At 40.7% G+C, this 25,005-nt stretch overlaps 1 long non-coding RNA gene across 11 annotated transcripts in view; it reads left to right on the top strand.

Annotated features, from left to right (window-relative positions):
• LOC110256021 (uncharacterized) overlaps window positions 1-25,005 on the top strand; it is a 494,788-nt gene that overhangs the window by 345,173 nt on the left and 124,610 nt on the right. For 9 of the 11 annotated variants that reach the window (XR_014825674.1, XR_014825659.1, XR_014825658.1 and 6 more), the window contains one exon: window positions 12,776-12,840. This is a non-coding gene — a long non-coding RNA (uncharacterized LOC110256021). Of the gene's footprint in view, window positions 1-12,775; window positions 12,877-25,005 lie in introns of all 11 variants that reach the window. The other 2 variants (XR_014825666.1, XR_014825661.1) reach the window with 1 other exon arrangement.

Consider the following 25,005-nt stretch of genomic DNA (forward strand, 5'->3'; position numbering starts at 1 on the left):
ATATAAATAATTTTGCAATAACTTTGTATGATAACAGATGGTTACTAGACTTAGTGCAATGATCATTTTATACTGTATAAAAAGGTTGAATCACTATGTTGTACACCTGAAATTAATATAATATTGTATGTCAACTTTTCTTCAATAAAAATTTTTAAATGTTCTATTTTTGTCATTCTTTTATATGTATTTTGACTGTCCAGTTTACTTGTGTTCTTCTTTGCATTACTTAAACATTTAGTTGTAAGATTATCTGTAAAGGGATTATCTGTAAATAAATAGCCAGTGGGAAAATTAAAGCAGTAATAGGAAGAATAAAGTTTTGGGTATCACATAGACCTGAGTTCAAATTTTTTCTCCTCTACTTCTGAGCCTGTGAGCGTGGGCATATTGCTCTCTTTGATTAAAACTCAATGTCTCCATTTACAAAGTGGATATAATAAGCCAGATAAAAACATGCAATAAATTTACTATGTGGTTCTAGCTTGTGAAAGACTGAAGGGAGGAGTTCCCATCATGGTGCAGTGGAAATGAATCCGACTAGGAACCATGAGGTTGAGGGTTCGATCCCTGGCCTCGCTCAGTGGATTAAGGATCCAGCATTGCCATGAGCTGTGGTATAGGTTGCAGATGTGGCTCGGATCTGGCATAGGCCGGCAGCTAAAGCTCCGATTAAACCCCTACCCTGGGAACCTCCGTATGCTGCGGATGCAACCCTAAAAAAAAAAAAAAAAAGCAAAAACTGAAGAAGATACACAGGCTGTCATAAAATATAGGAATCGTGTTTCAGAGAACTAGCAGAGGTAGAACTAGTAGATGAAAAAGACGACAGGTTTTGATTCCAAAAAAAGAAGCAATTTCTGACTATTAGATCATTCTGATGATGGAATGGGGTTCTTGTTACTGCCAGTGCTGAGCAGAATGGAGAATGAGCAGGTTGCTGGTACCTGAGGCAAAGTTCCAACACTGGATGGAGCACTGTCCCAGATACTTATTCTTACCATCCAAACAAATCACATCAGACTGCAATCTGACCAGGCATCCAAACTTTAAAAATTAAGTTCATGATTATTTTTCATTGCTTAGTATTGCCTTTATCTGATATCCTGCAGGCATTGCAGAACCCATGAAAACCTTAACAAAATATGGTCAGCTCGCCATATCAGAGGGTTCCACATCCATGGATTCAACTGACTGTGGATAGAAAATATTCAGGAAAAAAATTCCAGAAAGTTCTAAAAAGCAAAACCTGAATTTGTTGTGAGGAAGCAACTACTTACATAGTATTTACAACTATTTACATAGCATTTACATTGTATTTGGTATTATGAGTACTCTAGAGATTATTTAAAGTAGGCAGGAGTTTGTGCATAAGTTATGTGCAAATACTATGCCATTTTATATAAGGGACTTGAGCATCCTCAGATTTTGGTGTCTATAGGGGTCCTGAACACCAGGCATCCTCCAGTCCACTGCAGAAGCTGAGGGGAGATATATAGTTAACCCCTGAACAACAGGAGTCTGAACTGGGAGGGTACACTTACATGCATATTCTTCTCCATTAAATACTTATACCATCAGTGGTTGATTGAATCTGTAGATATGGAACTGCAGATATGGAAGGCTGAATAAAGTTACACTTTGCACATCTGCAGGGTGCAAGGATCAACTATATAAGAACCCAGAGTTAGAGACAAGAGTTTTTCACTAAACAAAGTCTATGAACTAATTGCCTTTTGACTAAAAGCACACTCCTTTCGCACTTCCTGTATCCTCCTCGAACATTCTATTTAAAAACTTGAGGGTAAATTTTGACCTCTCCTTTACTGAGATCTACCAAGTCAAACCAATAACTGAGAGCTATCTTTGCCTCTCTGAAATGTTTTTATTGCCACTCTTTCCTTTCCAGCTTAGTTCAGTGGAAAGATGTAGGCTTTGGAATGATATACTTCTTGCTTCAAACCTCAGTTCTAATCCTTTCTGGCTAGATGACCTTGGGCCAGCTATTTAAATTCCATGAGCCTCTGTTGATTCATCTATAAAATGGGCTAATAGGGTTGTTATAAGGAATAAATAAAACAATGTATACACATCCAGCATAGTGTAGGGCTAGAGGCATAATCATTACTCAATAAATTTTTGTTGTTTTTCTCCTCCCTTGCCTTCTCTAAGGGTTTCTCTGATTACATTAGTCCAGAATGCTAACATCTTTCATCTGGCAATCAATTCCAGATTGTCCAGAAGTATTCCATAGAAGCATTTGATTATTTTTAGCTGTTGGTAATTTTATAATTCTTCTCTCCAAATAAACTTTAAGCTTTATTCACTCATTTACTTAATACCCACTCATTTAAAAGTGACTACCAATCACTGATTGACATTTTAATGGATTGGGAATTCTCTTCTTAAAGAATGTACTTCCTGGTGTCTGACACATATGCATATATCAAATGAATGAATGACTGACTGAATACTTCAAGTATCACAATTTACTCCTATGGTTCAAGGTGAAATGGATTGAAAACAAGAAAGACTAGAATGAAATGAGATTGAGTAGGTGATTCTCCCAATAGGCCATGTGAGATAAAACCAGTATCTGAGGTAGGGAAGTGACAGTAGAAAGGAAAAACCTGGGAAACAATTTAGGTAGGGAATAAATATTTTTGGATAGGAGAATGATTCTGAAAGTAGGCTCATCAGGAATGATCCAGTAACTGGCTGTCAAGGAATTAGAGGAGAAATCAAAATCAATATTTCGAGTGTTGGTGGCCTTATATTCTGTAGGTGCCACTAAGAGCCATCAGGAATGACAAAGTGAAGATGGTGTCTGGAAAGAAAAGATGAATTAGGTCGTAAATGTGTTTGGTTTGAGGTATTGATGGAAAGATACAGAAATATTAGTGAGAAATTTGGTACAATATCCCAGGAGATAAGGATGTAGTCAGAATTTTTCCTCAAAAGATACTGTGGAGTACTAAATTTCAGGGAGAGGGAAAAAAAGTGCAAAAGCCTAAAGGTTAAAGGGCCAGCACCTGGAAGCCTGTTATAAGTAGTATGATAAGAGGAATATGGAGTGTAGCGGGAAAAGACAGAAGCTGAGACTGGATCTGTAGGACAGGGTCAGGTCATAAAGGACTATGAATGAAAAATAAAGGATTCTAGAATATGTCTTGTAGGTGATGGGAAGCCATTCAGTGTGCACACGGGGTAATCATTAGACTAGGAAATACAGGATACAGGAAATCTACTTAGAAGTAGACACACATCATATGATATCACTTATATGTGGAATCTAAAAGAAGGATACAAATGAAGTTATTTGCAGAACAGGAACAGACTCACAGACTTTGAAAAATGTATGGTTATCAAAGAGAACAGGTTGAAGGGGAGGGATGGGTGGACTGAGGGTTTGGAATTGGCATATGCACCCTGAGGTATATGGAATGATTGGCCAATAGGGACCTGCTATGTAGTGCGGAGAACTGTCCCCAATATTCTGTGATAATCTATGTGGGAAAAGAATTTGAAAGAGAATGGATGTCTGTACATGTATAACTGAATTGTTTTGTTGTACGGAAGAAATTAACACAACCTTGTATATCAACTTTGCTTATATCTCACTAAAACTTAAAAAAAATTATAATGTAAATTGAGTTCTATTGTGGCACAGTAGGTTAAGGATCAGGTTTTGTCACTGTAGTGGCACAGGTTGCTGTAGTGGCTGGGGTTGCTGCTGTGGCCCAGGAACTTTCAAATGCTGAGGGTGTGGCCAATACATATATTGTATAAATATATATATATATATATATATATATATATATATATATATATACACACACACACACACACACACACATATATATATATAAAGTAAAAAAATTTAGAAAGTAGATTACACAGGCCCCAAGACTTGAGTTTAAATGACCATGTTCCAATGAGCTTGCCTGGATTCTAAATCCTTGAAATTCTGCCATCAAGACACACTCTTCCCTATTATTACCTTCCATTAAGCTTTCTGCTCTAGATAAAACTCCTCCTTTCTTCTTCCTCTCCGACTCTTGCTTCATCTGCTAAGAAGGCAAGAGAAAGAAGATGACCCTTTCTTGCTCTCAAACCTAGCAGACTCCTACTCTGGATTCTGAAAGAGGGGAGTCATTTTTCAAAGTCATTTAGGGGAGAATCTAGAGATGGTGTTGCCATAAAAGTCAAACCACCCCCTACGTGGTTATTGAGTAGCTCTGGGGGAGGTAGTGGAGGTTTCTGCAGGAAGAGGGAGTCATGGATTTCTCTTCAGAGAAAGAATTCTCTGGCGCAAATTCTGGAGTTCCCATTTCCTAGGGGCACCTCCTCCTTGACTGTGGTCATTCCTGATCTCATGATTCTGTAATGAGAAGCAGCATGACATCGCCATCTTATACCTCTGACCCACGTGTGAATGTGTTACCAATAGAAAGGAAACTCAGGAAATCAAAACAGGAAGGATTCTATTATCAGGCGAACATGCCCACTATTGCAGTGCTACGAATGCCTTATTGGCATTCCTATTCACGTCCAACCCCAGCGTAATTAATCACTGGTGCATTTGCTATCCCAGGCTACAAAGATATGTCTTGAAGCCTTTTCAAGTTTCCTCCAAGCTTCTTGCCTTGGCATTTTCCCAAGCTGCTTCTTGAAGAACAGCGAGCTGGTATTTGGAGCATATGGCCATGGTCTGTTTGTGTGTTCATTAAATCAAGATACCAATGAAAAGAAAGCAGAAAGCTTTCTGTCCTTTAAATGAAATTGTCAACCCAGATATCTGCTGCCTTTCCCAAACCCTGGCCTGAAATGTCTGGCAAGTGGGACTGTGTTATAATGACAAATTAATCCATATTGGACTTTGATCGTGGCCTGAAAACTTGATTGACATCAATTTTTAGGAGTGGCCTTTTAGAAAAACAGAATTCACTTTTAGGGTCTTCAGTTCCTCACCACAGCAAGGACATCTTGCTGCATCTGGAGTGTCCACCTCTGAGGTGAGAACAGGAGGAGAAATTTCAGGGCTGTCACTGCTGCATGTAACAGGGAAGCAGTGGTGGGGGCTCCTCAGTGTGCACGGTCAAAACCCAACGGAAGGGGGCTGTCTTGCTGACTCGAGGAGTGTGTACCTTCAGTGCTGTAGCTGCCTCTCTCTCCCTCATTTTCCCTTGCTCTCTCCTCCTGCCATGTAACGTGTCAAAAGCAAATGAAAATGGAGAGGATTCGGCTGAAAATAGAATTGAATTCTATTAGTCAGCCTAATAGTGAAGGTGCATTTGGAAATACAGTGCAGGATAGCTAATGTTTACCACTTGACTACTCATGCCCCAGGCTCAAAATGCATAATGATGCAAATTAAAACCCAGCAAATGGAGGAGCTGGAATCTCAAAGATAACCATACCTAACACGGCTACGACAGAACATCTGCTCTTTAATTAATCTTACGTAAAGACAGAAACACTGCATTAAGATGCACAGTGTTTATGACAACGGTTTTTTGTGTGGTTAACATGCTCCTGGACTCCTTCATGTAATTGTTGCTGCTTTGTAACGCACACAAAGCCCAGCTGAACAACCCCTGTCAGCCAGAAAGGGAAATATGGGCAGGAAGGGTATTGAGAAGAGAAAACAATGATTTCAGAATATAAATCAGGCCAGGCACCAGTCATAACTTTCATTCCTTACTTGGGGGGTTGGCCTGGGTGGTAGAACCTTAACCAGAATATTTTTTAATGTGGGATATCAACTGTGTTTATGTGTACATGTATACATACATATTAATATATGTCATATTTGACATTCTATACTGAGCTTTTACATATAGCACAATGGTTAAAATGATAAGTTTGGGGGCCAGACTGTTGGACTCATTTCACTATTTCCTGATCTGTAATATTGGGTAAGTCCCTTAATATCTCTGTGTCTTAGTTTCCTCATCTGTGTCAAATGCCTTATAGCAATTCCATTTTTGAAAGGTTCTGAGGCTTGCATTATTATCATTGTCATCACCATTTATAGTGCCTTAAGCATGTGCTAGGCATAAATGTATTACTTCGTTTATGTGAATTAACTCACTTAATCTTCCCAATAACCCGATCTCATGGTTAATAAGCTAGTAGGTGTAAGACTCTTAAAACAGTGACTGAGAACATTTTAAAATATATTAGCTGTGATAATTACCATGGCTTTTTATGTCATCTATAATCTATGTTATTATTTAATCCTCACTACTGCCCTGTGAGAATGGGTCTGTTGGTTTCTCCACTTTATAAATGCCAATTGAAGCTCAGAAAGATTAATTCAGGTACCTAAAGCTAGACATTTGAAGAGTGACAGAACAAAGAATCTAGCCCTAAATCATCTGACTTAAAGTTTTGTGCTTTAAGCTCCTTCTTATTCTAAAGTTGGGGGGATGTGAATGGTAAAAATGCAAGGGGTTAAAAAAAGAGGTGAGTGGTCTGAGATTCATTGTGATAATGTTGTTTGTTCAAATCCATCCTACCAAATCAAGCACGCTCAGCTCTGAAGGAAAATGGAGGTTATCTCAGATGTCAAAACACTTCCCTGTGGATATTACTATTTTGGACACTGGCCATTTTCTAAATTTCAATATTCATTTTTGCTCCACCGCTGTTTGGTATTCCTGGGGTATTTATTCACCAAGGACGAGGATAATATTATGGAAACGATGAGGCATCAAGATCTTAATTTTGCTCTGACATGGAATCTATTCCGATTTCATATACAGGTTGGCTGTTATTTTCTATCAGATGCTTTCAGGTTGATACATATAAAATTCACAAACTCTTTAGAATTGGTGGGGGGGACAACAACAACAAAAAAGGATGCAGAGAGAAGTGAGATGCTTTTTTTTTTTGACACCGAGATGGAATCTTTAAGTGTAAGTATTTCCAAACACTGGCAATGAATTTTCCCGTTTGCTGGGTGAGCTTCATTGAATGGTGTTATTTCCCCATGGATATTAAGAGTCTTTCTGAGATGAGCAGAAGAAGCTAATCAGAAACAAAGAGAAGACAGCAATGCTTATTCCCAGCCACCTTGTTCCTTCCACTGGAGGGGGCTCTCCCAACCCCTTCTCTTAGGATGTGAAAACAAACCAGACGGGTGTGCTATCTCCATCTTTTGGCCTTTAGCAGAGTCTCTGGAACAAAGCAGGGCAGCAGGGCTTCTTGAAGATTTGCTTGGAGAGAGAGAGGCTGGATGGAATCTTGAATAAAAATGATAGGTTCTGCTTTAAGCTGAATAAAAATAAGCTATCTGAAGAAAATATAGAAGTGGCATGCATGCTGCCTCTGGAAAGATTCATTTTTATTTGTCTATCTATGTAGAAAGGAAGAAGATAGATAAATTGAAAGGAAAGTACCATTTCTGTAATGTTCACCCTGGCAGAGGGTTTGAAACAATATAAAAATAGCGGCTCTTCCAAAATGACGGCTTCACTTGACGTTCATCCACCTCTCTCCCCATTCCTCGCTACCCTCTGCGCCCCCACCCCCCAAAAAAGATTCAAAGCTCCTGTAGTCACTGTGGGGGAAAAGACAACGATCTTTTGTACCTCGTTATAATTAACCAGGCCCGTTTCATCATCAGATTATAGAATGGGATGCAGTGTTAAAAAAAGAGCTAAAGGAAGAAACCAGGAGAAATGACCATTTTAATTGCATGTTTATTCTCTCTTCGCTTTCCCAAATTGGTTTCGTTTCCTCTGAGTGGGGTAAGTGCCAGGGTATTCAGATGAGCAGGGGGCCAGGGTGGATTCCAACATTTACCAGCATTTGAATTACCTCCGGACGGTTTGGCGGCCTCTAAATTTATACCCTTGAAGGCACAGCAACAAGCCTTCATCTCCTATGGAAGAGACTTGAAAGCATGCCAGAACGGGACCTCCGTCCTGCCTTCTTAGAGTCCTGGCACGTAGAATCACACCAGAAAACAAAAGGCATTTGTGAGGAGCCGTCCAGGAAGAAAGATTAACAATATAAACTGAGGGGGAAAAAGAGAAAGAAAAGAAAAAGGCCCTTTAAAATGGTTTTGTGCTTATTTTAATAGAACTTGCACAGTCCCTGAATATCCCCTAATCAAAACCAAATGCTTGTTGCTGTACGGCACTCTTCCTTTGTTCCACCGGTAATGCCCACTCTGCTCTAATGGGGGTGGGGCCGGGGCTGCTCGCTTATCTCTCCCCCAGGGATAAACACCATCCCCAAGGTTAGGCCCTGCGGCTGCCTTGAAAAACCTCAGGAAAAACTCCCATGGGCAGCTGGCCCTCATGGTCCCGTCACCCCCAAATGCCTGATGAAAAATTCGAAGATTTCTTGTTTATTGCTTTTGGTCCTGAAATATTTCAAGGAACAGGAACAGGAAAAGGAACTACTTTCTTCCCCCTCCATCTCTGTCTCTCCTTCTGTCAGTCCATCTGTTCACCTCGATTAAGCGGGGGCAGGGTTGGCCGCAGGGGGCTCTCTCTTTCTTTCCTTGCCCTTCCCCTTCTCATCCTTCCTCCAGCCACCTCTGTCCCTCTGTCAGTCTCTGACTCACTTCTGAAAAAGAGTCAGCCAGCTATCAACTTTATTGGCTCATGGTGTCTGACCTTGACTTTATGTGGGCTGGAAGGATTTCAGCCTTGGTTTTATCAGAATTAGCTTTTATCTGCACAGAAGTACCTGAGCAAGTAACTCATCTCCTGGTCTTTCACCTTAGGCTTGATGCTTTCTCCTCTAATTTCTATAACAACAGGAGGAAAAGAAGCAGAATGACTGTGATAGTTATGGTGATGGGACTTTTACTACAAGGCAGAAGGGATGAAGATGCAATGGAGAGCTGGGCTGGATTACGCTGCTGGTGAGGTTATTAAGGGTGTCAGCAGCCTGTTTTGTTTTAATGCCAGATAGTTCTTTTCAAATGCTCTTGGGGTGTCCTGCATGAGGGGAATGGGAAGGAAGAAGAGGACCCTGGAAACCCAAACACACAGCATCTGCACCATTTCATGTCACCCTAGCTCCGAGCAGCACAAATTGACTTTGTAAGATTGGCTCTGAAAATGAATACCCAGGACATCACTCTGTGTTACTTTCCTGTGAAATTACTTTTCTGAATGAAAATATTGAATTCCTTTGAAAGCAAGTAGTATAATATCTCTGGAAATGAAAATCCTGTGGAAATCACAAAGGAAAGAAGACTGAAGGATATGAAAGCTTTATATCTCCAAATGTTAGGCCCTGGATTTTTTTTTTTTTTTTCCTTGACAACAATCATAACTGCTCTTTCTGATGTTGATACACTGGGCGCTGGAATCTCCTAGATGCTTCTATTACAGATTTATGTTTTATCTACAATAAACAGCCAATATCATTATCTTAATTTACTACAGCATCTGTATGCACTCGGCGCTTTTGTGTAGTCTACTTGCCTGGCAAGTCTGACCTGTGGAATTTTCCTTGTCTCAAGGGGAACACATTGACTTGCCATAGGGCTTCTGGCTGACACAGACAGAGCTTCTGCTAAACTGACAGATGAACAGGGCAGATCTCTCTGAGGAAGAAGAGGCGTGGACGACAGACCTTCTCACACTGCATCAGCTACCTGGTTGCTCACCACCGTAATTTCTCAAATCATCTCGAGAGGGATATTCTCCACCCTTCTTATTATATTGACAGGCTTACCAGCAGTAGAGGGCATTTCCTGCAAATAAAATACTCTTTCCATCATCTTATTATATCAGTTCTCTTAGGCTCAATTAGTTGATGCACCTTTGTTTTTTAGGTACACGATGTTTGGTGTCATTTATTCTTTTGTTTGTTTGTTTTAAAGATGTCATTCGCCCCCTGAATAGATTATAAAATGCCTCTCTCCACTTCTCCCCGGATCAGCAGTCAAAAAAGGCAGGGAGACACATTAAGGGGGATGGGGGACCTGGAAGCCCAATCAAGATAAAATGATGCCAAAGGAGTATTTTTTGGTAAAAGAGAGGGGAGCGCTCTACCCAGATAGAATGGCAGGCCTGCCCGATGCTGAGCTGAGCAAAGCCACGGATGTGATTGCTGAGATGCTGTATGCCATGTTTGCAGGATGTGGATAGCCAAGAGGTCCTAGGTGACCAAGACAATAACTTTTTTTTTTTTTTTTTTTTAAGGGCTGCATGTGTGGCATATGGAAATTTCCAGGCTAGGGGTCGAATTGGAGTTATAGCTGCCAACCACAGCTAGAGCCACAGCCATGCAGGATCCAAGCTGCATCTGCAACCTATATGACAGTTCACAGCAATGCCAGATCCCTAACCTATTGAGCAGGGCCAAGGATTGAACCTGAATCCTCATGGATATTAGTCAGGTTCATTACCCCCAAGCTGATGTCTTGATCACCAAAAGCTTTAAAAAACTTGAAGATGCTTCTGATTTTTAAATAGATTAAGTGAAAAAAATTTTTGAGCAATTAAAAAATACAGCAATCCCTGGGATTTAGCAATAATCTTTAAGAATAAATTATGTCCTGTCATCTTCGTTTCATTTTGTGGATCAAATCGTGGCCATTTATACAATCCTGTAATCACAAGAGTAGAGTATTTGAGCTAGGTGCTTTGTAAAACCTTAAAATGAAGTTGAAAACAGAGCTTGATTATTTTCAATCTGGTGGATGAGTAATTGGAAGAGTGTTGCAGTGGCTCTCAGAAGGGAGATCCCTGGAGAAATGAAGAACCTTCAGGACCTTGATCTGGCCCAGGCTAACGTCTTTTTATTGAGATAGGTGAAAATGATTTGTTAAAGTGGCAAATGACATGGACTAGGAAAGAATAATAAAGAACATGCTTTATATCAAAATTAAGTATTAAAAAACCCAACAAACCAGAAGGATGACAGTGAACATAATGAAAAGTTCTCTATTCTAATAGAAGTGTGGCTTCATATGAAAATTAAAACTTTGTGAAAAATGTGATTTGGGTAAAGTAGCCAATGCAAAAGGCTCCTGATTTTTCTGGACCCACCCAAAATTTTCCTGCAAGATATTGTTCAGCACAAGTTGATTCTTCAAAGAGTTGGTCAAGCATCCTTTGGATAGCCCATATCTTTTTTAAAGTTACACTAAAAGAACTCATAATTATATCTTGTTTATGTATACTACTGTATGATTTTATAGGAGTACATGTTTCAGCATACAATGGGTGCTTGCTCAACGATATTCATGGATTGAAGTTCTGAATCATTCAAATTCTAGTTATTCCCTTGTGTAGTCCATGCTGCCTTCATCATATGCATTTCTGCCCTAGGACATTCCTTCTGTGGACCTCCTTTTGCAGAAAACTTTCGATGTCCTATTCAAATACTAGCGAGGATTAATATCCTAAGTCAAATTTCTGATGTGATTTTTTTTGTGTGCCAAGAATTGTTAAAGTCCTTTAGCAGGGTGAGACTCATCACCAACAAATGTTACTCAAACCTACAGATATAATTCCAGTGTCCTTTGTATTGGAGATTGAAAACTCAGTTGCACAGACATTCCTTGACATGACCAGTGGCTGAGTTCTTTAAAAAGGATGCGAGCCAAAACCAAATATGCTCGAAACAATTTTCTAATAGCATAATGGCATGGAAGAGATTTAGGATATTTCAACCACTCTAGGGGGATATCACTGCCTGTACTTAATCTACAGTCACTTGAAGCTGGACTCGTTTCATCAGTATATAGGGCGAGAGGCAATGTGAACAGAGAAAGATCTGGGATAATGAATCAGCTTCCTTGTACTGCCACACAGTTGAGAGTGATGGGCCATAGCATCTTAGGATTTTCTTTGTGTGTTTAAATAAATAAAAATTGTTGGAGTTCCCATTGTGGTGCAGTGGTTAATGAATCTGACTAGGAACCATGAGATTGTGGGTTCAATCCCTGGCCTCACTCAGTGGGTTAACAATCTGGCATTGCCCTGAGCTGTGGTGTAGGTTGCAGATGTGGCTCGGATCCCGCATTGCTGTGGCTCTGGCATAGGTCAGTGGCTACAGCTCCAATTCGACCCCTAGCCTGGGTACCTCCATATGCCGTGGGAGCGGCCCTGGAAGAGGCAAAAAGACAAAAAAAAAAAAAAAATTGTTAACAGTGAAGCATGTACCATGTCACTCTATGTAGCTGTAGGATCACAAGAAGTTATTATAGAGAAAGGACATTGCAGTGCAGAAAAAACACAAACACAGCAAAAATGCATCTCACTTGACAGGCAATGGAAAAATGAAATGTGTGAAGGACAGACACTAGAATGTTGTCATTCACTGGCAATTAGGGCATCAGGTCCTGGGGTGCCCACCTACCATAGACATTACATTACATCACTGTGTTCCTTCACTAAAAGACCTAAACAAAATTATGTGTATATCAAATATATAAAACACAATGATATCTACACCAGGAAGTGCCTGTAGAAGCTTTTATGAAAATAGTCATAGATACATGAAGTGTTTATTTTCATTTGTCCAGGTTTGAGGTGTAATGTGTACACAATAAAGGAGCATAGATTTTTAGTCTCAGTTCGGAAAATTCTTTAATGGTGTCCTCATAAACCAGCAATATGCCTAGAATCCCAGTATTGACTCCCAAGCCATTTCTCTTCAAATTCCTCTTAACTAATTAGAAGCCAAGAAATTCTTTGCCAGATCATGTTTCGAGTTAGTTTGGAAAACTCGTGCATCAAACGTTGCCTTCCCTCCTCCCATTTTTGATACCTTTCTTCTTTCTTCCTCACTGTGATAGATGCTGTGAACCTGGTGGAAAGGAAGAGACATTCATAACACAGTATGGTCAGTGCCGTCCTAAAGGTATGTATAGAATTTCAAGGAAGCATGGATTTGGGGGTGGGTTTGTTCACAGAAAGTTTCCTGAAAGCAATTATGTTGAGTCTTGAAGCTAGTTGGTTATTTTCAGGATTCAAATGAAACAACAAGCTCTAGAAGCCTTTTTCCAAACTCTCTAGTCTTCCTTTAAGTACAAGCAAAGAGCTAAAATTTATATTTGTGGCTATGTTGAATTATCCCCTCTTGCCTCTTTGTCAACACTGCTTTTCATTAGAAATAAATTCAAAGAATCCCAAAGTTTGTTAAGCTGTTTGCCAAGCTCAATTATTGAAAAAGAATAAGTCAAGATCTTGTAAGGAATATTCAGCAAATAAATGAAAAGAAAACAAAACTTCTTAATGGTGTGGTAGTGGCGAAAGTTTCTGGGTGGAGGACATTCCATTTTATTTTATTTTATTTTATTTTTTATTTTAGTCCTGCAGAGAAATAAGCAGGGGTGGAAGATGCTATAATTGAGTATTTAGAAGGTCTTTGCTAAAGCTGTACAGCTAAGTCACCATTGACAGAGTGAAGGAGTTTTGAGGAGGTCAGTTGCACTCAGTTGGGGGAGGAATAGCAGATGAGTCATTACTATCATCTGTGTATTACAATAAGCTAGCTGAACAAGATGTGGATTTGAAGCTCTAAATGTATGTCACCCCCACCTTGCTTTGATTCAGTATTGGAATGGCCTGGTAGAGCTGAGTAGAGAAATGCAGTAGGAAAATAACAGGTCATTAGTACGATTCATAGTTCATCAGTTATTAATAGCATGACCTTTCATTGCCTACTAAACCTTTAGGACTCACAGTCTTCATCAGTGCAATGTTGGGGGGTGAGGGAGGGATTTATAATAAATTACCTCTAACGCAAATCTAATTTAAAAAATTTAACCAAACTGCCAAAGGGCAGTTTAATACTTTTCTCCTATGAAATATTTCACATGTGGACGTAAACATACATACACGGAAATGATGTAGAAGGCATACCGTACCCCAGAGCTAAAGAGGATTCACTAATCCTCTGTCTTGAATCTTTGTACCTCAAACATCTAATTTCAAACTTCTTGTCCAAACCCATTTCCAATTCCCACCTTCACACATTGCCCATTTTGGTCAATTCTCACAATTGTCTGAAAATATCAGACGTATTTTTCCCCATCTCTTGACTTCTTTTCTTAGAAAGTTCTGTAGCTCAGTGTTGCCTGTATCCAAATTCAACCCATCTTCCAAATCCCATCATATAGGAATTATCTCCCTGAGGCAAACCTGACTGCCTCCTCCCTGAAGCTAAAGGGATCTCAGCTCCTCTACAGGCTACCCATTGCTCCTAAAAATGCTTGCCTGTTTTCTACCTTATATTTGATTCATTTGTCTAAATATATGCTTCTTTCTTAGCCAGGGGCTGGATCTTACCAATGGTTATGTTCCCAGAGCTCATCAGAATACTTGGAACATTGTGGATGATCAGTTTGTGCTGGTGGAATGGAATCAGAGAGAGACTGTATTTTTTGATGGACCCTCATTCAGAGGGAAAGGATAAGCCCTCTTACCAGCATAAGGCTTCATGTGATCTTTCCTACCTGCTCCAGCCACAATGGCGCCCTCGTGCTTTGCTGCTGGAGCAGGTCCAAGCCTCCTCCTGGCTTAGGTCATTTGCTTTGGTTGTTTCTCTTGCCTCCAAGCTCTTCCCCAGATAAGAGCAAATCCCTCTTAGTGCCATCAGATCTTTGCTCAGTGAGGCCTTCTCTGACCTCCCTGTATGAAATGGCAATCTATAGAACTGTTCATCCCTTATCTCTTTCATTTGTCTCCATGGCACTCATGACCATCTACTGTAAAATGTATTTATTTGTTTGCTAGGAATTGGTTGTCCCCATCAGAATGGAAGGGAAGGAGGGGAGAGCTTTTGTTAACTGCTTTTTCCTCAGTGCCTAGAACTGTGCCTGGTGCATGATAAATCCAGTGTGTCTTTCCTCCAGCATCTGCTTATTTTCAGCAGTGTGTCTGAGACTTCTTTAGATTCATGCCAGCTTGCAAGTACTGCTGCTTTCTTGCTTCTGGACCCTTCTCTCTACTTCCACAGTCTCCCTTTTATGCCATAGTCCTTTTATACCTAGAACCTCTGATCTAGGAGTTCCTGCTGTGGCTCAGTGATAATGAATCTGACTAGTATTCATTAGGATGCAGGTTTGATCCTTGGCCTGGCTAGTGGCTTAAGGAGTTGGCATTGCTGTGAGCTGTAGTGTAGATTGCAGACGCAACTCGGGTCTGGCGTTGCTGTGGTTGTGGTGTAGGCTGGCAGCTACAGCTCCGATTCAACCCCTAGCCTGGGAACTTCCATATGCCATGGGTGTGGCTCTAAAAAGAAAAAAAAAGAACCTCTGATCTAGTGGAGCAGGAGGTATGAACTATAGCAGTAGCCATAGGATTAATGCCATATGTTGAAAGAATGAAGAGGGATAAATAAGAAGGAAAGCAAAGGTATGAGTTTTTTTATCGTGAACTTCATAATCAGAAATAGAGTTGAATAAAGCCTATTCATATGTTATTGATAGTTCATTTTAGTTTAAAGGAGGGCTAATGGCTTATGTTTAGTTAGACCCATGACTCAGGTGAGTTTCAAGAATACATGGAAGCTCTAGAAAGTAGTTTCCTTGTGTAAAGCATGTTAAGGACTTAAAAGGGGCTTTATGGATTCTACTCGTTAAGAAGTTTATTTTAATGATATGGGGCATACCTTGGTAAAAAAAAAATCCTTTAGAATGATGCATTGAACTTGATCTTGCAGAAGAGTGTAATATGTACAGATTAGATTTGTACTTAGATTCATTGACAGTTACACCGGGTCCACTTCTTTTAGAATGCCCCAACCTGTACTCAGACACATCATTGTTTGGAACTACTGGCCTCTTGGTTTCTTATTTCTGGCTAATTTTATGTGCTTTTGTCTTTTGGGTTTTTTTTTTTTTTTCGTTTGTTTGTTTATTTGTTAGTCTTTTGGTTTCTTTGGTTTTCTTCAAGAGTATACACCCTGATCAGATGCATCATATTTGTCTGTTGGGTACTCATATTGTAAAACCCAAGTGGCAATGGCTTTGAGGAGATAAGATGCGTGGGTGAAGGAGAAGGAAGAAAAGATATGACATTTACATCTATTTTATTAAACAAGTGTTTATTGAACCTCTTCTTCTGTACCCAGCCCCGCCTGGGTACTAAGCATATGAAGATAATTAAGGTGAGTTTCCTACTCTTGAGGGAATCAATGGCTAGGTTTTGAGCCTATATGATAGGGGTCACTGGCAGAAATGAAGAAGAAAGTAGAGGGCACTAGGTGGAGAAAAGATTAGAGGTTAAGATTTGGCCTTGTTGAATTTGAGATGAAGGCAGTATGTTCAAATGGTCTTCACCACGCTTCTGAAATGAGTAGAAAAGTCTAAGTTCTGTGGGGGGAAAACAGTGAATGAAATGGTAAACCAGCATGACATAGATGTGAAAAGTCTGTTTTCTATTGGGAATTTACATTTGATACTTCATGGATGGAAGAAGCATTTGTTTTTGTTGTTGTTGTTGTTGTTTTTTTCTTTTTTCTTAATTTAAGTTAGGACTTCTTGCCAAGTCTCCACTTAGGAATTCTGAACTGAACTTCAAATGTTTAGGGGCTTCTGTTTTTAAAATTTGGAATTGTGGCTTCTTGTTCAAGGAAGAAAACCCCTTCAAGTACATCAAAGAGCTATGAAAAAAGATATAGTATGTTGACAATTTGCGTAAGGGTATCAAAACCAGAAAATTTTCTCTGCTGTACACAAATATTTCAAAGTTGGAGAGGGGGGAGAAGGTTTCTGCTGAGAGGCTTCTGTTGCCGTATTAAACCCCAAATACTTGGGAAATAGCACATTCATTGTACCTAAAATAGGACTTGGCTCACCCAGCAATTTTAAGCCAAGGTCTAGATGTTTTCTCTGGTGGGTGACTTTAAATAAATTGTGAGGCTTCTCATTGCTGGCCTGGGTAAGAAGAGTCAGGGGAAGGAATCTTCCCAGAACATCAGAAGCCATTTGACCCAGGGCCTTGAGGACACTGCTTACAAATTCAGTTTAAATCACAGTGGCCAGGATCTTGTCAGGGAATGATGGAAGATTACCTGTGTTGATTCAGGACCCATTTCACTCCTTAATCCCTGAGGACCTGGTGAAAGTGGGCACAGAATAAAATCTACACCTGCCAGGGGTGAGCCCACTATTAAATTCTCAGTAGAGAAGCCTGGGCATCATATTCACACAGGTGTAGTCTGCAGATCCAGCTCTGTCACTTGCTATCTGGATGAGCTCAGGTAGGTTTCCCTGACATCCTGAAGGCTCTCGTTTCTTATCTAGAAAGTGGAAGCAGCAATGCTACCCTTTCCAGGTTGTTGCTTGAATGAATGAATGTTGGATATAAAGTGGATGTAAGTAAGGAGGTTACTTAATGTTTAGCAAGAGCTCAATATAAAAATGCCACCCACCTCCCCTTTTTCTTTCCTTTGGAGGGGTAGATAAAATCATTTTAGGCCTAGTTTAGGTTAAAATGAGGATGTCAAATTAAGAACTCAAGGAGGTAATGATTTGTATGCTAGTTCCAGCGCTACCACTGCTAGTGATGTGACCTGAGGCAAGTCACTTAACCTCTCTCGCCAATATTTTCCCACCTGCAAATTGAAGTTAACAAATACTTGTAAATTGGAATAAAAGGTAGAGTCATACTCCTAGGCAGGAAGATGCAGATTAGCAAATGGTCAAAAAGCTAATAGAGCTAATGCCCTAGAGTAGGCTTCCTATGTTCCAACCTGGGCTCCAAAACTTATGTGCTCTATGACTTTGGCCTAGTAACCAAAGATCAAGGTGTCTCAGTTCTCTTATCTGCTAAATCGGGATGATAACAATAGTCTCTGTCCCGTAGATATGAAGAGTAAATCAGAGAATGCATGTAAGACACTTAGCATATGCCTGGCACCTAGTAATGCTCAATATGTTATCTTAGTTTTTAGATCTTTAGGATCTCAGAGAACTCTGTTGGAAAGCTTGTGGCTTGTGACCTAAGAATAAAGATTCATAAGCAATGAGATCCTGCTGTATAGCACAGAGAACAGTATCTAGTCACTTGTGATGGAACATGATGGAGGATAATGTGAGAAAATGTATGTATGACTGGGTCACTTTGCTATATAGTAGAAGTTGACAGAACATGGTAAATCAACTCTAGTGGAAAAAAATAAAGATCATAAAAAAAGGTTCAGTTAGTAGAGAAATCTTGAAGTGTAATTTTGAACTACTCTGGACCAGAGACCCTGAATAGACCTTTTGAATTTCCATTCTATAGTGCAATGTAGACTACCAGGTTGTCCAAGTGTTTGAAAACCACTCTGGGAACAACAACAACGACTTACGATGTTAACAAAACAGCCCACTCTTCTCAGCCTCTTTCTATAGAGCTGACTTTCCCTGGAATAGATGGGCCTCTGATCAGGACCCCTTGGAAGAATGCTGGAATTGCTCCATTTGGGGTGGTTTATCTATAGCTTAAAATACCTGCCCTGCAATAATCACCAAGACTTTACAGGATTGAAATTATGGAGGATCCCCATTTTATACCATTATTGAGTAACCAGAACTTGAAATACTCTGGTTCCAGTTCTCTTGCCCAAAAAAACTTACATGGGATTCAACCCTGAAATAGGTAGTAAGAGATATTAGTCATGTCCCCTTCTGTAGCCTTACTGAAGTCAGAGTGTATGTCCTCAGCATTGCTGTGAATGATGAATCCGATTCATTGCTATTCTCCTGCTTGCTGATGTCTAAAAAATCTCCCTGTAGAAGAGTCCCAAAGAAGGAAATGACTATGGGAACATGCTGTGCAACCAGAGAAAGAGGGCAAAATCAGGGCCAGACTGAGACTTTTAGAAGATTTATGTGCTGAAAAGATTATTGTCCCACCTGCACCCCTACCTCTCTTCTCTTCCTGATTTATATGAAGTGAAAAACAAAGGTAAATTATAAAATAAGTGTATCCAAATCCAACAAAGTTCTGATTGTCCTGTGATGATCTTAAAATGTATTTATACATACTTAAAAAAAAATCCCTGCTTTTTTGGTGCTAGAGCACATGATAGTTTGCTTTTCGTAATCAAGCCCTGGCTGATTACCCTGGTGATCCTGTTCTTGGGATGACTATTCGGAGACAGTGTCTGAGATATCTAGGAAGTGGCTGTGCCTCTGATAAAAGAATATAATTAACTAAATGGGTGGATCATTTGTTAAGTGTTGCTTTTCCCAAAGAAAGAGCAAAGATGGTATGAAATAGGAGTGACACCTCCCTGTGAGTACAAGTCCTCAGCAGAAATGGCACACATAAGGCTTTGCAGTGAGCACACCTTAGTTCAGAACTCTGCGCTTTGGAATTAACCTCTTAGCTGGTTTCCTTTACTTTAGTCTTACTTACTTACAATAGACTCTCCATATAGTTGCCAGAGTAATCTCTTTTTAAATATGTGACCATGATAGTCTGTTTATAGCACTTCATGTGAAGCATCATCATTGCCTACAGAATAAACTCCTTTGCACCCCAAGGTTCTTTACAATCCACTTCTTCCTACCTATTCAGTTCCATCTCTCTCTATTGCCCCAAATGACCCTATACTCTAGCCAAGCACAAACATTCTTCCTAATCTCTACATTGTTTCCACTGATGCTCTTCTGTTGCATTTTATCCACCCAGTAAACTCCTACTCATATCTCGGAATCCAGCCCATATACCCCTTCCTGTTGGCCTGGGTTCCTTGATTCTCCAGGTGCGTTCTCTCCTTTGTGCCCCCATATATTTAGTTCAATCTCTCTGGTCACACTTCTGCTATGACCTTTCAGACATGGCAGTTTACATGTCTGCATCCTCTTTGCAACTGTGCACCAGTCCTTGAGGGCTGGGACTAGGCTTTGGTCATTTGAGTATCTTCATTGACTTTTCATTGCCCGGTACACAGTAGATGTAAAATAATATTTGCTGAATAAATACAGTAACTAGCCATAGATGGGCAATAATACAATACCTACCTCCATGAAGGCAGAAACCATACAGCTGGCACTCAGTTGAAAGAGTGAGTGGGGGAATGAAAAACTCATAGAGCTGTTGTGAAAATCAAAATAAGCACTGTGGAAGCTCTGTGAACCACAAATGCTAGGGCCTGGGTGAGGGGCCATTACTGTGATTGCAGTGAGCACAGTCCCCTGGCTTTCACAGCAGTGTGGCCATGTGCAAAGGGCCATGGGAGCCAACTTTCAGCTGCCTGACTGTCACCCCAGGTAAGGAAAAGGCAGTGTTCCATTGACTGGATGTGTAATGGGGTGAAAGTGAACCTGCTGCTATTTCTTTCACAGCTTGTGAAGGCTGTAATGAAAAGATCTGAGAGACTCTTTCTCCCTGGTCCTGGAAGAAGAGTGTCATAAATGTCCAATTTGCCACTGATTGCCACATTGGCCCAGGGACTCCACAGCAACAAGTTATTGAAACATAGCTAACCAGAAGCACATGTATGAAAAAGCAGCTTAGTTTTTTTTTTTTTTTTTTTTTTTTTCATTCTCGTGGGGTAGCAAATTAAAATAACCATAACCACTAATGGAACAACTCTGTGTCACAAATGATGCTAGAATCTCATTTGACCTCCACACCCATAGAAGTGGGTGCGTCGTTACCATTTTAGGGAACTTAGGGCTCAGTCAGGTTAAGGGCTTTCCCCTAAATCACTCTGTATATCAGTCAGCTTTCACTAGATTATACTGGGTTAGCAAACACCCCCTATGGTTCAGTGTCTTGGAACAACAAGCCTTTACTTACTTACTTATTTATTTATTCATTTAAATTTTATTGGAGTACAGTTGACTTACAACATTGTATTAGTTTTAGGTGTTAAGCAATGTAAATCAGCTATACATAGACATATATCCATTCTTTTTTCCCATATAGGTTATTACAGAATATTGAGTATGTCCCTATGTGCTAGTTCTTAATCATATGACATTCCTAGTGCAGTGTGTGAGGGCAGCTTTGGCTCTGCTCTGTGTGTCTTCCTTATTCCAGAACCCAGGCTAAAAACAGTCCTAATTTGGGGTATATTATCCTCATGACAAGAGAGGAAAGAGAAATGGCCAACCTCCTAGGCAGCCTTAAAGCACTTCTGGATTGAGGCACACATTCCTTCAACATACCTTCCATTGTCAAAACAAGTCATAAGGCCCGGCTTGAAGGCAAGGGGATAGGAATGAGTGCTTCTCTCATGGAGACACACTCCAGTCCCATGGCAATGGATAGGAATGTAGGCATGGATGGGACTTGAGGTGTGTCTCCATGGGAGAAGCACTCATTCCTATCCCCTTGCCTTCAAGCCGGGCCTTATGACTTGTTTTGACAATGGAAGGTGAAGTGAAGGAATGCATAATTAGGAAGGAATAATTAGGGTCAGTCAATATAAAATCACCCAGTAAGTGACAAAGCTGGGATTAAAACAAGTTCTTCCTAATCCAAACTCCAAGTCTTTCTACCCTATTAAGTGTTCTATAATGGGAAGCTCACTGCAGCTTTATTGATGTGAGGACAGGAGCCCTGAGTAAAACTCCAAGGCTTGATTCCTGGAAGTGCAAGAGAAGGAAGAATGAAGGACCCCATCTTGTCACTTAACAGAACAGGATTGCTAGTGTGTGTCAGGAAAGTCTTGCTCTGTTGTCTGTCAGTGTAATTGGCATGAAAAACCTACTCTCTCTCTGCAGCCCTTATTGCTCCAGTAAATCTCCCACTGTACCTCCCATTACCCCTCGCTTAAAGCACCGATTATTCCTTTATTAGAGCTCAGCCACAAGTAGGCCATGAATTTTTATGGCTTTTCCGGATCTCATAAGGCAATGAGAATCATCCATTTAAACACAGTCACTAAACTCTACCACAGGTTTATGACCTGATATAGCATTTCACCGCTGTTTAAAAGAAGGCTCACCCACTCCTCCCTTCTTTGAATATTTGAATCTCCCTCTTGAAAAAAAGAAAATTTTCATTTCTGAATTTCAAATCCCCTAGTGGTTACCTTGAGATGTGGCCAGATTGACATGGCACCATTGACTAAAATCTGAATGCCACATCTTTGGGAATCACTTCTACCTAGGAGGGGAAAACAAAAACAAAAACAAAAAAACTCCTAACCTCCTCCAGCTCCACTGGAATGTTTGTTTTGTCTAATTCACATACGCCTTCATTCAGCCACTGGTTCACCAAATATTAATTGCATAACTACCGTATGTTGGACAATGCTCCAGGCATGACTCAATTTCTAATTGCACTGCTGCGGGCTACCCCCCTGTAAGGAAACAAGGAAAGAGAAGTCACTTCTGTTTCTTGAGGGACTGCAAAGCAATTTCATGTACCTTGTCTCATTTAACTGTGTCCATGACCTGTACTGTTGTCCAGAGTCATCTCACCTTGGGCCTGGCATAGGTGAAATATCCTTGAGTTTTGTTTGGAATACACTTGAGCACCGTTGGGTATGTGGCTCGAAACATAGAGTGTAGTTAATGGAGAAAGAAACATGATCCTCAAAGCAGTTCAATTTCTGAAAATAACCACTGTATTTGCCATTAGCACACTTCTCCTAAGAACATCCTGTCTTCAAGAAACTACTCTTAGCTTCCACTTAATGAGATTCTTTTCCCCTGGGTTTTCCCCTCCATAAATTAGACATACACATCTATAGTTGCTGGACTTTTCATTCTGGATTTTCACAGGTACTTTTAAACTCAACATGTCTCAAATCAAATTCACTGTCTCCCACATCTACTTACTCTTAAATTTGCTCATCTTCTTTTCTTTCTCTCTTGGTCTATATGCAAATCATTTACTCATTCACCTGCATTTATAGTTTGAGAGACAGCCTTGATTCCTCATTCTCCTTTATCTGTCCCAGCCAATCAGTGACTGAGTCCTGCCTTTCTTGCCTTCTTAGCTCTTTCAAACAAGTCGTGTCCACTCCATTACTGCTGCCTCTGCCTTTCCCTCCAGGGTTTCCTACAACACCCCCTCCAGCTGTGGTCTTCTTGCCTCGAGGCTCAGTCTGCTCCTGCCCCTCTTAATCAGTATTTCCAGAGTGACCTTTCTACATCCAGATCTGATCATGTTACTCTCCTTAATAAAGCCTCCACTGGTCCTTCAATGTGTTCCATGGGACGGCCTTTTTTTTTCAGCACAGAGCAACAAAAGCCTAATTCCCAGGATCCCCACTTCTATAATTTCTGTCCCTCCAAATGCCCCTTATGAACCAATAATGTCACTTTACATGGTTGTTTCCTGAAATCACTGTCTATTTTTTTTATTCCTATGTTCGCAACCCCCATCTCCCTTCATCCCTAAAGACTCAGTTCTAATCTTCTTTGTCAAAGAAAGTGCCATGAGATCTCTTTAGGCAGGACAAATCTCTTCTCCCTTAGGGCTTTCACATTGATTTGAATGTCACCTAATTTTCCAATTTCTCATCTCCTCTACTAAACTGCCAGCTTAGTGGAATAAATAACATATCTTATAAAGATCCCTTGTTTTTACTACTTAAACCTTCCATGTCCTTCATCTTAAGGATCCTCCAACCCTATCAGATGGGTTCCTGTTGTCCCATTTTATAGATGACCATCAGGTTTAGTTAATGTTTCAGGTTAGGAAGTGGTAACCCAGAGGTCCAAGCCAGGTGTCCCCACTGCCACACACTCTTCGTTATACACTTCTTTACTGTTTGCAACTGCAGTGGCAGCTCCTCCCACGTAGACAGAGGGCCTTAGCAGAAGAGGGCATCTGGTTGGAAAGGAAGTCTAGCCGACTTGCCTTCAAGCTGCATTTGCAAGTCAAGAAGAGAGATTGTGTTTGGACTGTGTTATACATCATTAAATATTGTAATGTTTTCCAAAGCTATTTTTATTTTCATACATCATGTACGATTGAGAAAATCTGAGTTGTCTATGTTGAAGAACTCTAGCATCATTGTGCTCATTTCTTTGGAATGAGGTTGCAGCTACCAGCTAAGAATGTGTGGAGGGACTTTGGCCTCTTGGGTAAGGATGCTGTCAGCCTCAGTGCATCGCCAGGCATAGATTAGAAACCCAGCCTGGGAGTTCCCATCATGGTGCAGTGGTTAACGAATCCGACTAGGAACCATGAGGTTGTGGGTTCAGTCCCTGCCCTTGCTCAGTGGGTTAAGGATCCGGCATTGCTATGAGCTGTGGTGTAGGTTGCAGACGCGGCTCAGATGCCGCATTGCTGTGGCTCTGGTGTAGGCTGGCAGCTACAGCTCCGATTTGACCCCTAGCCTGGGAACCTCCATATGCTGCGGGAGCAGCCCAAAGAAATAGCAAAAAGACAAAAAAACAAAAAAGAAACCCAGTCTGAACCTCATCAATGTAGCCGCAGCTGAAATGCTTTCACCAGGTAAATGCTTAGGGTTCTGGCCTTGGGTTAATTGCAGGTGGGTGTAAGATGTGTCCACATGAAAAATTCTGCATCTGAGGAATAAAACTGCTGCTGTTTTTGCTTATTCTGCTGATCAGTGACCCCTGAATAAAGACGCACATGTGGCAAATTCCTTCTGGAGATTGGAACTCAAGAATCATTTCTCCTAAAGATGTGCTAACCTTCCTTTTATCACAGCAAGAGTTACGGAAACCAGTAGGGCCCAGACCTGGGCTATGAATCAGAATTGCTTGGGAATGTAATAAATACACCAATTCCTCAATCCCTGGAAATTCTGATTGAGAGAAATAGAAAGGGACTGGGAAATCTGTTCACTGCAGGTCATCTTGATTCCTGAGTTCTCTGCGGTGGACTGATTAAGTCACTGTTCTTAGCATTAGCCTCTCACATTTTAACATGAGTTGTGGCTGCTCCCACTCCTGGGCTGTCAGTACTGGGCCAGGGTGCTCCCTCATGATCCCTGGCAGTAAAATAGCTGAGCTAGGTGCAGAAGACAGAGCACCTCTAAACCTTGGCATCTTTTCCCCCTCTGGCCTGAGGGTACTTGGTCCTGGTGAAAGGTGAACCCCAAGGCTGAAGGAACCCAGGCCTCCTAACCCTCCACCCACTTGTGTCTGTGTCTGCT

Source organism: Sus scrofa, chromosome 1 (assembly GCF_054392235.1).
Source record: "Sus scrofa isolate SSC_HxYL_T2T_F1_AM1 chromosome 1, Sscrofa_HxYL_maternal_Yorkshire_Landrace_v2.0, whole genome shotgun sequence".
Classification (NCBI taxonomy): domain Eukaryota; kingdom Metazoa; phylum Chordata; class Mammalia; order Artiodactyla; family Suidae; genus Sus; species Sus scrofa.